At 45.8% G+C, this 12085-nt stretch overlaps 1 pseudogene; it reads right to left on the bottom strand.

Moving 5' to 3' along the window:
- Positions 1-3963: 3963 nt before the first annotated feature.
- On the bottom strand, positions 3964-4081 carry LOC124556323 (annotated as a pseudogene).
- Between the last annotated feature and the right edge of the window lie 8004 nt (positions 4082-12085).

Genomic DNA, 12085 nt, shown 5'->3' with positions numbered 1-12085 from the left:
CTTCAGCCACCGTTAGTCTCGTTCTTACAGGATCGTTTCCCGGCTGCAGAGATGTCGGAGATTTGGTGTTTTTACCGGATTCCTAATATTCACGGTAAACGTGTGAAATGGACGTACGGGAAAATCTCTTCGTCGCTGCCTCGAAGATACTGTGTCCCGTAGCTCTTGCGCCGACTATGACATCGCGTTCAAACTCACTTAAACCTTGATAACAATCCACTGTAGCAACTGTAACCCACCTAATAACTGCGCCATATTCTGCCTGTTACATATCTCTGTATTTGAACACACATGCCTATACCAGTTTCTTTGGCGATTCATTGTATAACATTTTAATTCTTTTGCAGCACATGACGTCCGACATTATATCTATACATTAATTTCAGTTATCTAAACCATCACAAATAATGACTACAACATTTACAAAGTGCGTAGTTGGGACAGATATGCCATCAAGTGAAACTGACAAAGAAGACGGATAAGAATAGTATAGGTAATATCAATAATATTGTTACAGGGTGGCGTCACTCCATGGATTGCAGTTTTGTTTCCAGTTCGAAGTGGGAACACATGTTTCGTCACCCGTAACTATGTTCGACAAAATATTCTCACGATCCCCCTCGTAACTCGTGAGAAACTCCGCACAGATAGTCCTTCGTCGCTCTTTGTAGCCTTCTAGCAGACGGCGAGGTACCCAGCGCAAGCTTGTGGAAGAGTATGTCAACGCTATCACGGTACCAACAAAGATGGCCGGCCGTGCTGGCCGAGCGGTTCTAGGCGCTTCAGTCTGGAACCGCGGACCGCTATGGTCGAAGGTTCGAATCCTGCCTCGGGCACGGATGTGTGTGATGTCCTTAGGTTAGTTAGGTTTAAGTACACTACTGGCGATTAAAATTGCTACACCACGAAGATGACGTGCTACAGACGCGCATTTAACCGACAGGAAGAAGATGCTATGATATGCAAATGATTGGCTATTCAGAGCATTCACCCAAGTTTGGCGCCGATGGCGACACCTACAAAGTGCTGACATGAGGAAAGTTTCCAACCGATTTCTCAAACAGCAGTTGACTGGCGTTGCCTGGTAAACGTAGTTGTGATGCCTCGTGTATGAAGGAGAAATGCCTACCATCACGTTTCCGACTTTGATAAAAGTCGGATTGTAGCCTATCGCGATTGCGCTTTATGGTATCGCGACATTGCTGATCGCGTTGGTCGAGATCCAAAGACTGTTAACAGAATAAGGGATAGGTGCGTTCAGGAGGGTAATACGAAACGCCGTGCTGGATCCCAACGGCCTCGTATCACTAGCACTCGAGATGATAGGCATCTTATGCGCATGGCTGTAAAGGATGGTGCAGCCACGTCTCGATCCCTGGGTCAACAGATGGGGACATTTGCAGACAACAGCCATCTGCACGAACAGTTCAACGACGTTTGCAGCATCATGGACTATCAGCTCGGAGACCATGGCTGCGGTTACCCTTGACGCTGCATCACAGACAGGAGCGCCTGCGATGGTGTACTCAACGACGAACCTGGGTGCACGAATTGCCAAACGTCATTTTTTCGGATGAATCCAGGTTCTGTTTACAGCATTATGATGGTCGCATCAGTGTTTGGTGACATCGCGGTGAACACACATTGGAAGCGTGTATTCGTCATCGTCGTACTGGCGTATCACCCGGCGGGATGGTATGAGGCGCCATTGGTTACACGTCTCGGTCACCTCTTGTTCGCATTGACGGCACTTTGAACAGTGGACGTTACATTTCAGATGTGTTACGACCCGTGGCTCTACCCTTCACTCCATCCCTGCAAAACCCTACATTTAAGCAGGATAATGCACGACCGCATGTTGCAGGTCCTGTGTGGGCCTTTCTGGATACAGAAAATGTTCGGCTGCCACCCTGGCCAGGACGTTCTCCAGATCTCTCACCAACTAAAGCCGTCTGGTCAATGGTGGCCGAGCAACTGGCTCGTCACAATACGCCAGACACTACTCGTGATGAACTGTGGTATCATGTTGAAGCTGCATGGGCAGCTGTACCTGTACACGCCACCCAACCTCTGTTTGACCCAGTGCCCAGGCGTACCAAGGCCGTTATTACGGCCAGAGGTGGTTGTTCTGGTACTGATTTCTCAGGATTTATGCACCCAAATCGCGTGAAAAGTAATCACATGTTCTAGTATAGTATATTTGTCCAATGAATACCCGTTTATCATCTGCATTTCTTCTTGGTGTAGCAGTTTTAATGGCTAGTAGTGTATAGAGAATATTACAAGTCGACCAGTAGCTGTGGAAAGTTTCTTATGTTAGACATCTATCGTCTCTTCGCTGCGTGCTTCTTGAGCTACGTTGAAATATCATCCACAACGAAATTAATGATAGCTGTTCGCCGCCGATGAGTACGCGGCGGTCCGGGAAGGTCTGACATGCGACGTGAGCTGTGGCGGATTATGAGTGACTTCCTGTCGCTAGAGACGCCGCAGAAGCCGCCAGCACAAGGGGCTGAGGCGTAGTACTCGCTCGGCAGAGCCGGAGAATGGATCCGCGGGGACTGCGTTCAGAAGTGGCTGGGAGCGTAGCGGGGTTAATTACGACAGACGCGGCATCAGCGAGTGCGCGCCTGTTAATTAACTGTGATTATCGGCGTATCTGCGCGCGACGCGGCGCTAGATCTCACAGAGGCGCTCGGGGCTGCGCCGCGTTCTGGCTAGGGATTCGCTCCCACACGGTGATGGCTCGCTGCTGGAATGTCGAGAACATTTGTCTCGAACTCAGCACGTGGGGCGGAGGATAAATTGGCTGCTATTGCCGCTTGGTATCTTTTCGAACTGAGGTACAAATACGTAGTGCTTGTGAAAAGGAGTCACTCGATTTGCAGCGAAATGCAGGAAGATCTGCAGCGGATAGGCACTTGGTGCAGGGTGTGGCAACTGACCCTTAACATAGACAAATGTAATGTATTGCGAATACATAGGAAGAAGGATTCTTTATTAAATGATTATATGATAGCGGAACAAACACTGGTAGCAGTTACTTCTGTAAAATATCTGGGAGTATGCGTACGGAACGATTTGAAGTGGAATGATCATATAAAATTAATTGTTGGTAAGGCGGGTGCCAGGTTGAGATTCATTGGGAGAGTGCTTAGAAAATGTAGTTCAGCAACAAAGGAGATAGCTTACAAAACACTCGTTCGACCTATACTTGAGTATTGCTCATCAGTGTGGGATCCGTACCACGTCGGGTTGACAGAGGAGATAGAGAAGATCCAAAGAAGAGCGGCGCGTTTCGTCACAGCGTTATTTGGTAAGCGTGATAGCGTTACAGAGATGTTTAGCAAACTCAAGGGACAGACTCTGCAAGAGAGGCGCTCTGCATCGCGGTGTAGCTTGCTGTCCAGGTTCCGAGAGCGTGCGTTTCTGGATGAGGTATCGAATATACTGCTACCCCCCACTTATACCTCCAGAGGAAATCACGAATGTAAAATTAGAGAGATTCGAGCGGGCACAGAGGCTTTCCGGCAGTCGTTCTTCCCACGAACCATACGCGACTGGAACAGGAAAGGGAGGTAATGACACACCGTTGGGTGGCTTGCGGAGTATAATTGTAGCACACACTGTTTGCAGACCACGTGCACCCCTTGATGACGATCAAGTTTCCCGACGGCAGTGGCATTTTCCAACTAGGTAATGCATCATGTCACAAGGCCAAGAGTGTGATGGAATGGTTCGAGGAACACGGTGGCACTAAAAGCATTCCGTCTTCAGGCCACGAGTGGCCTACCGGTGCCATCCGACAGCCGTGTCATCCTCAGAGCAGGATGCGGATAGGAGAGGCGTGGGGTCAGCACACCGCTCTCTCGTTCGTTATAATGCTATTCTTAACCGAAGCCGCTACGGTTCGGTCGCGTAGCTCCTCAATTGGCATCACGAGGCTGATTGCACCCCGAAAAATGGCAACAGCGCAGGGCGGCCTGAATGGTCACCTATCCAAGTGCCGACCACGCCCGACAGCGCTTAACTTCGGTGATCTCACGGGAACCGGTGTAACCACTGCGGCAAGGCCGTTGCCAACACAGTGGCGAGTTCCAGTTTATTTGCTTTCCCCACGACTTGCCCGATCTGAACCCAACTGAACACATCTGGGATGTGAATGAACGTGGCGTCTGAGTTCATCGCCTCCCTCCCCTGAATTTACGGGGGTTGTATGACTTCTGAGTGCAGATGTGGCGCCAACTCTCTCCAGTGACCTACCAAGGCCTCATTGCCTCCATGCCACGACGCGTCACCTCTGTTGTCCATGCGAAAGCTGAGAATTCCTACTATTAGGTAGGTGGTCGTAATTTTTTGGCTGATCAGTGTAGTAGTCTAAGTCATATTTCCTCGGAAACCTTCAGAGGCATTTATCTCGAGAGTTTTTTCGAGTTGTATCGAACTGCTTTGGCGGACAGACACTTCATTACTGAACTTCACCAGAAATATAAAAAATGACAAAAATCTATTTCCGTGTGATCTTCTAGGGAGTGATATTCTTTCCACGATTATGAGTCATATTCCACCGTGCACCACGGACCGAGCACCACGGACCATACACCTAGTGGGATGACAGTGCGCAAAGAAAATCGCGAAAGAACGAGGCCATACCATCTGTATGTCTGCGGCGAGCGCCTGCGGGCAGAAGGCTAGAGTAGCGGGCAAGACATTTTTTGAAATCCCGTAATTGTCTCTCACTGCGACGCCTAAATTTGAAATTTGTGTCAAAGATGCCTACAACCTTCCTCTGTAACAGTGCAAAGGCGCGGTTCTCTGTGACGCTTCAGACAACGAGGTGTCGACACATGAGGAGAAAAGGCCACACCTCAGAAGTTGATATGAAATGTGAGGTGGGTTAATGATGTCACATTGGCACCAAATTGCATCACAATTCTGACCAACGCCATCACTCCATCTTTTGATGACCCCGCGATGGAGGTCAGAACCTTGACATCCAACGTTGAAACCATGCGGTTTTCTAATGGATGGCTAAGAAAAACATTTCAGCCGCTGCTAGAATCGTCACTGACAGGCATCAGCTGGTGGCATAATGGGTGTCAATAAAATCAGCTCTTCTTTTAGGGTATTCATTTATCACATTTCGCGCTAGAAAACGACAGTTTGCAATGCGATGCCCAACAGAACAAACTTCTTACCTATCGTTGACACTGCTGACAACCGCGCACGATTCAGTCCTCTTCTAAGGACATTGTCGGGCTTCAACCCCATTGTATTTTGAAATGATAATTACGTCAATATCCTAAGCTGTCGACAGGCGTTGATATACACCAACGGGGACAGTGGATAATGTGTGCTCCGACCGGGACTCGAACCCGGGATCTCCTGATTACATGGCAGACGCTCTATCCATCTGAGCCACCGGGGGCACAGAGGACAGTGCGACTGCATATCAACGCCTGCCGACAGCTTAGGGTCTTGATTTAATTATCATTTCATTCTAGACAGCTGCATGGTCACTTATGGTAACTAAGGCAAAAGATTCCGTACTATCCGCCATTCGGATCTACGAGAGGGGACTGACAAGGGAGGAGGGGGGGGGGGGGGCGTGTGAACGTGAGAAAAAGACTGAATAGCCAACAAAAGGATAACGTTCTACGAATCAGGGTGTCAAGTCAAATGTCAGACGTTTGAAGGAAGCTAGAAAACATGTCCTAAAGAACAGATACCATCATCATATACCAATGTACGTTACCTGACTCCATCGGAGTGTGACGTGGAGGCAAATTTTGCTCTGGTATAGAACGCGAAACCACTAAGACCAGTCTAGTGCATTCGACAAAATTTGAACGTGGTCCTCGATCAAAGCTTCTCAGCCCTTGTTTCGCATCCTCCTGTGGCTTGAGAATGGACCAGTCGGTTCGAAACTAGACGCCAAAATATATGTACTACAACTGTGGCAGATTTGTAATAAAATCTTCATGAAATGAATGGATTGCTCGTCCTACATTAACATGCTGAAATTTGGTACCTTTATAATGAAAGGGTACAGTACCGCCTGACATTGAAAATAGGTACAACATTCTTCGTTATTCTTGTCAGAACAACATATTTTTTGTAATAGTATCTCAATTTCACTTAATACACCGAAGCCGGATACCAGTGTAGGAAAGAATGACAATTTATTTATTTAATTGATCACATGTGCACTCCCACAAAATAAATCTCTACATCCAATTTGGTGAGATCTGCGAAATGAATGAATGTATGGTCGTCTGCTAACCACAGATAGTGAATGTGCAATATATGATCATCTTTGAGACGGTACTTGGGTCACCTTTGGTGGGACCAAAGAGATGAAATTTACCTGAGCTTTGAGCACCTGAAATGTGGCTGACCAATACGGTAGCATGGTGCTCCCCCACCTTGGCCGAGGTGCGAGATCGGCCATGTTTCAGCACTCTACCGCTGGATCTAATGTTGGTAAGACCTGTCTTAGGTGTGCTCCGTAAAGACAAAAGAGTGGAGACATGGTATGCATGTGAAATACTTAAGAGTAGTTTGGAATAATAATTTCTCTATTTCAGGTACTTTTTTTGGGGGGGGGGGGGGGGGGGGAAATAAATGTCAGGCAGGTAATATTAAGGGGATCGTAGTAATCTTCGGAAGTGACCAACGGTCACAATGAAACCACGTGTAGCAATAAGTTGAAATACTTCCAAGTGCTTAAGTTAAGCTGAATTACTGGCGTGTGTACCATAAGTTGGAAATACTTAAGAAATGGCGTGTGCCGGACTTGAAATTAGAGACGAGTACTTCCACGTGGTGAGTACTGTGTGAGTCTCAATCTGTGTATGAGACAAAGGATAAAGAGAAGTACTCGTCCATGGTATCAGTTGAGGACTCGCGTGTGTGACGAATATGTTCTTAATATTACTTTGCGTGTTATGTTTCCGTGTGACGCTTGATTCAAACTATAATACTCTGAGAGAGAAGCAAGGTGAGGCAGCCGTCTATCCAGCAACACCACTTGGCTTGCATTGCACAGGAAGACGTGCATATATCCTCCAGAGTTCATAGTACGAAAGAAAAGTTACGAAGTGAGGCAGTGTCGCGTGAAACTGGGATAAATACTAATTGAAGTGGGAAAGCTGAAAGTGATGTGATTATAACGTTGCGACTATTCTTTGTATTGTATGTTGCCAGTGTGATGTATTTCATGAAATTTAAGTATGTTTGGTTGGCATGGGAGAGTAACAAGATAGTTTCAGAGGCAGTGGGTTATGCATGTTCCTTTTTGTACCACTCGGTCTGGAGGAAATTTTCGTGATGATGGGTGTGAGAGTCGAAGTGTGAGATATAGCAAAAGATCCACCATCCTATCCAGAAAGTGCACTATAGCGTTAAATAATTACGAGACCCTAAGATAGAGAATCACCAATGTAAAGCCATGCCCACTGGGTGGAATTTCTCATGTGTTATTGTTGTAGGTCATAGAATTTGTGTGTTTAGGTTATAGAATTTATCGGAATAAAAAATATAGTGAAAAGAAAAAGATTGGTGGCCTTGTTCTTCGAATAGTGTGTAGCCATGATGTCCAGAATTTAAAATGTGTGCGCCATTCATATTTAGTGCGATGGCCACATCTTGACAAAGCCGTTAAATAAGAAAGAAAATGTGGTATTGCCAGTGTGTAGTGAACAGTCAGAGTTGTGCAAATTACTAATAGTCAGATGTGCGTTTCCGTTTCCGTTGCGTAATATTTAAACAGGAGAATAACTTGTAACTTAATTGTGAGTACTAGAGTTCATGTTACTCGATAAATAAGAATGAATCCACTCGCTTGGCAGACCACTCATCTTGCAGGCCTGACTGCTTGATGCCACAGTATGAGCAAGGCATGTGGGTGCCTCTCAATATAACATCTGCTAAAGATTCTACAGTGATTATGCTAAAGAACTTGCCCCCTTTCTATCAGCAATTTATCGTAGATCGCTGGAAGAACGTAAAGTACCTAGCGACTGGAAGAAAGCGCAGGTCGTTCCCATTTTCAAGAAGGGTCATAAATCAGATGCGAATAATTATAGGCCTATTTCGCTTACGTCAATCTGTTGTAGAATAATGGAACATGTTTTGTGTTCTCGTATTATGACGTTCTTAGATAATACAAATCTCCTTCATCATAACCAACATGGATTCCGCAAACAGAGATCATGTGAAACTCAGCTCGCCCTATTTGCCCAAGAAATTCACAGTGCCGTAGACACTGGCGAGCAGATTGATGCCGTATTCCTGGACTTCAGGAAGGCATTTGATACGGTTCCGCACTTACGTTTAGTGAAAAAAATACAAGCTTACGGAATATCGGACCAGGTTTGTGATTGGATTCAGGATTTCCTAGAAGAAAGAACACAACATGTCATTCTTAACGGTTCAAAATCTGCAGATGTAGAGGTAATTTCGGGAGTACCGCAGGGAAGCGTGATAGGACCTTTATTGTTTACAATATACAGGGTTATTACAAATGATTGAAGCGATTTCACAGCTCTACAATAACTTTATTATTTGAGATATTTTCACAATGCTTTGCACACACATACAAAAACTCAAAAAGTTTTTTTAGGCATTCACAAATGTTCGATATGTGCCCCTTTAGTGATTCGGCAGACATCAAGCCGATAATCCAGTTCCTCCCACACTCGGTGCAGCATGTCCCCATCAATGAGTTCGAAAGCATCGTTGATGCGAGCTCGAATGCGTGAGGATTCTCTACCGCCCAGATTCGCACATTGTGTCTGTTCACTTCACCATTAAGAAAAGATGTTGCTTCATCACTGAAAACAAGTTTCGCACTGAACGCATCCTCTTCCATGAGCTGTTGCAACCGCGCCGAAAATTCAAAGCGTTTGACTTTGTCATCGGGTGTCAGGGCTTGTAGCAATTGTAAACGGTAAGGCTTCTGCTTTAGCCTTTTCCGTAAGATTTTCCAAACCGTCGGCTGTGGTACGTTTGGCTCCCTTTATTCGTCGACTTCCGCGGGCTACGCGTGAAACTTGCCCGCACCCGTTCAACCGTTTCTTCGCTCACTGCAGGCCGACCCGTGGATTTCCCCTTACAGAGGCATCCAGAAGCTTTAAACTGCACATACCATCGCCGAATGGAGTTAGCAGCACTTCGTCCTGAAGTGTCGTTGCACTGTTATGCCTGACTGATGTGAGTGCATTTCAAGCACGACATACGCTTTCTCGACTCCTGTCGTCATTTTGTCTCATTACGCTCTCGAGCGCTCTGGCGGCGGAAACCTGAAGTGCGGCTTCAGCCCAACAAAACTTTATGAGTTTTTCTACGTATCTGTAGTGTGTCGTGACCATATGTCAATGAATGGAGCTACAGTGAATTTATGAAATCGCTTCAATCATTTGTAATAGCCCTGTACATAAATGACTTAGTTGACAACATCGGTAGCTCCGTGAGGCTATTTGCAGATGACACGGTTGTCTACAAGAAAGTAGCAACATCAGAAGACTCGTACGTACTCCAGGAGGACCTGTAGAGGATTAATGCATGGTGCGACAGCTGGCAGCTTTCCCTAAACGTAGATAAATGTAATATAATGCGCATACATAGGGGCAGAAATCCATTCCAGTACGATTATGCCATAGGTGGTAAATCATTGGAAGCGGTAACGACCGTAAAATACTTAGGAGTTACTATCCGGAGCGATCTGAAGTGGAATGATCACATAAAACAAATAGTGGGAAAAACAGGCGCCAGGTTGAGATTCATAGGAAGAATTCTAAGAAAATGTGACTCATCGACGAAAGAAGTAGCTTACAAAACGCTTGTTCGTCCGATTCTTGAGTATTGCTCATCAGTATGGGACCCTTACCAGGTTGGATTAATAGAAGAGATAGACATGATCCAGCGAAAAGCAGCGCGATTCGTCATGGGGACATTTAGTCAGCGCGAGAGCGTTACGGAGATGCTGAACAAGCTCCAGTGGCGGACACTTCAAGAAAGGCGTTACGCAATACGGAGAGGTTTATTATCGAAATTACGAGAGAGCACATTCCGGGAAGAGATGGGCAACATATTACTACCGCCCACATATATCTCGCGTAATGATCACAACGAAAAGATCCGAGAAATTAGAGCAAATACGGAGACTTACAAGCAGTCGTTCTTCCCACGCACAATTCGTGAATGGAACAGGGAAGGGGGGATCAGATAGTGGTACAATAAGTACCCTCCGCCACACACCGCAAGGTGGCTCGCGGAGTATAGATGTAGATGTAGATGTACTTTCAAATTTACCTTGAAGGACCGTAACATAGTTTGGATTGCTGTTTGCCCACGGGTTACTCTTTGCTTTATGTCCTAATTACTTGTCCCGTCTTCCGATAGGATGCTGCTAAACGTTTTTTACATGCCTTGACATGCTGACTGTCTAGTCCTGTACTTGCTGCGTTTTCTCCTCTGAATAGGTATTCAGTCTTTTGAAAATTTTCTTTCAATCCCAACTTATCATATTCTTCTAATGCTTTTCTGAGCATAAAGCAGATATCACTAGCTACCACTACACGTTCATCTGCGAAGAGCAAGGTGTACATACATTGTTGCTTTGTTATCTGAATACCCACTCCCGAACATCTCCCTCTCCACAAGTCTAACGCTTTCTGAATGTATATTTTAAACAATGTGACAAGCAGCGCCGCGCTTTCAATTCTCATGTAGTTCTCAAAGGCTGTGACGAAATTTTATTTTACACTTTTGTTACGCACTCTGCATACTTTCGTAGGTTGCTTGTAACTGTAACGTATGTCCTTTCCAGGACCGCTCCCCTCAGGGCTTCAGTTTCTTCAGCGGCATGAAATCGTACTCAGTGAACCCGTTGTCTGTGAGCCGGCGCGGCAGCTCAGCGTTTTCGGTCAAAAGGCTGCCTGCTCTGCGTAATACAAAAAAGTTGACTGAAGTCTTCGACGATCAACTTGAAAGGGTGTCAGGTGACATCCGTCAAGACCAAAGGATGTGGAAGCGTCTTTCACTGGTAGTAAAAACGTAATTGGTTCCCGATTTGAACCCAGCCCCCCCTCCCCCCCCCCCCTCAACTGCTTACATTTTGTATAAAAATGATCAACAATGGCGGCCGAACACTTCCGACAAAAGAAATATTCTTCATTCAGTCAACGGATTTGTCAAAGAGGACGAAGGAACAAACAGACATTCGGGGCATTCTCTTGCCCTTGGTTTGATGGTTCAAATGGTTCAAATGGCTCTGAGTACTATGGGACTTAACATCTGAGGTCATCAGTCCCCTAGAACTTAGAACTACTTAAACCTAACTAACCTAAGGACATCACACACATCCATGCCCGAGGCAGGATTCGAACTTTGGTTTGAGAAACTGTCCTAAAGATGGAAGAATCAGCAGTGATTAACGGCATGAGGTTGTGGAAGGCAATGGAAACCACTGCACTACAGAATACTGAAAAAGTGTCGTGATGATCACTGCATTGGCAGAAGATTCCGGAGTAGCCAAATTGGGATTGACTGCGGGGGGCGGGAGGGGTGAGGACGTGTGAACATGATAAAAAGACTGAATAGCCAACGGAAGGATAGCGTTCTACGAGTCGGGGCGTCAAGTCAAATGTCAGACGTTTGAAGGAAGCTATAAAATCTGGAAACTGAAATGCTAGTTCTCAATATAGTTATAGCGGGCGCCAGTGATGTGAAATGGAAATAAGACAAGGATTTCTGGTCAGATGACTACAGGGTAATATCAACAGCAGTAGAAAGTGGTATGATGGAAGCAGTAAACGTTACGAATAGGAAAGTAGTGCAGAGAATAAGTTAGGGAACAGTTCGGTGATAGGGTTGTTCTCATTAGAATCGTCATCGAACTAACACCGACAACAATAGTTCAAGTATACATGACGACGGCGCAAGACGAATATAAACAGGCAGAGATAGTATATAGGATGTTGAATGGGTAATATAGTATACAGAGGAAGACGAAAATCTGATGGGGTATGAATGCGGTTGTAGGGAAAAGAGTAGAAGACAGGTTTACAGGAGAATATGGGCT

This window comes from Schistocerca americana, chromosome 1, assembly GCF_021461395.2.
Source record: "Schistocerca americana isolate TAMUIC-IGC-003095 chromosome 1, iqSchAmer2.1, whole genome shotgun sequence".
NCBI lineage: Eukaryota > Metazoa > Arthropoda > Insecta > Orthoptera > Acrididae > Schistocerca > Schistocerca americana.
The sequence above is the reverse complement of the archived record's forward strand: the minus strand, read 5'-3'. Positions and strand labels throughout refer to the sequence as shown.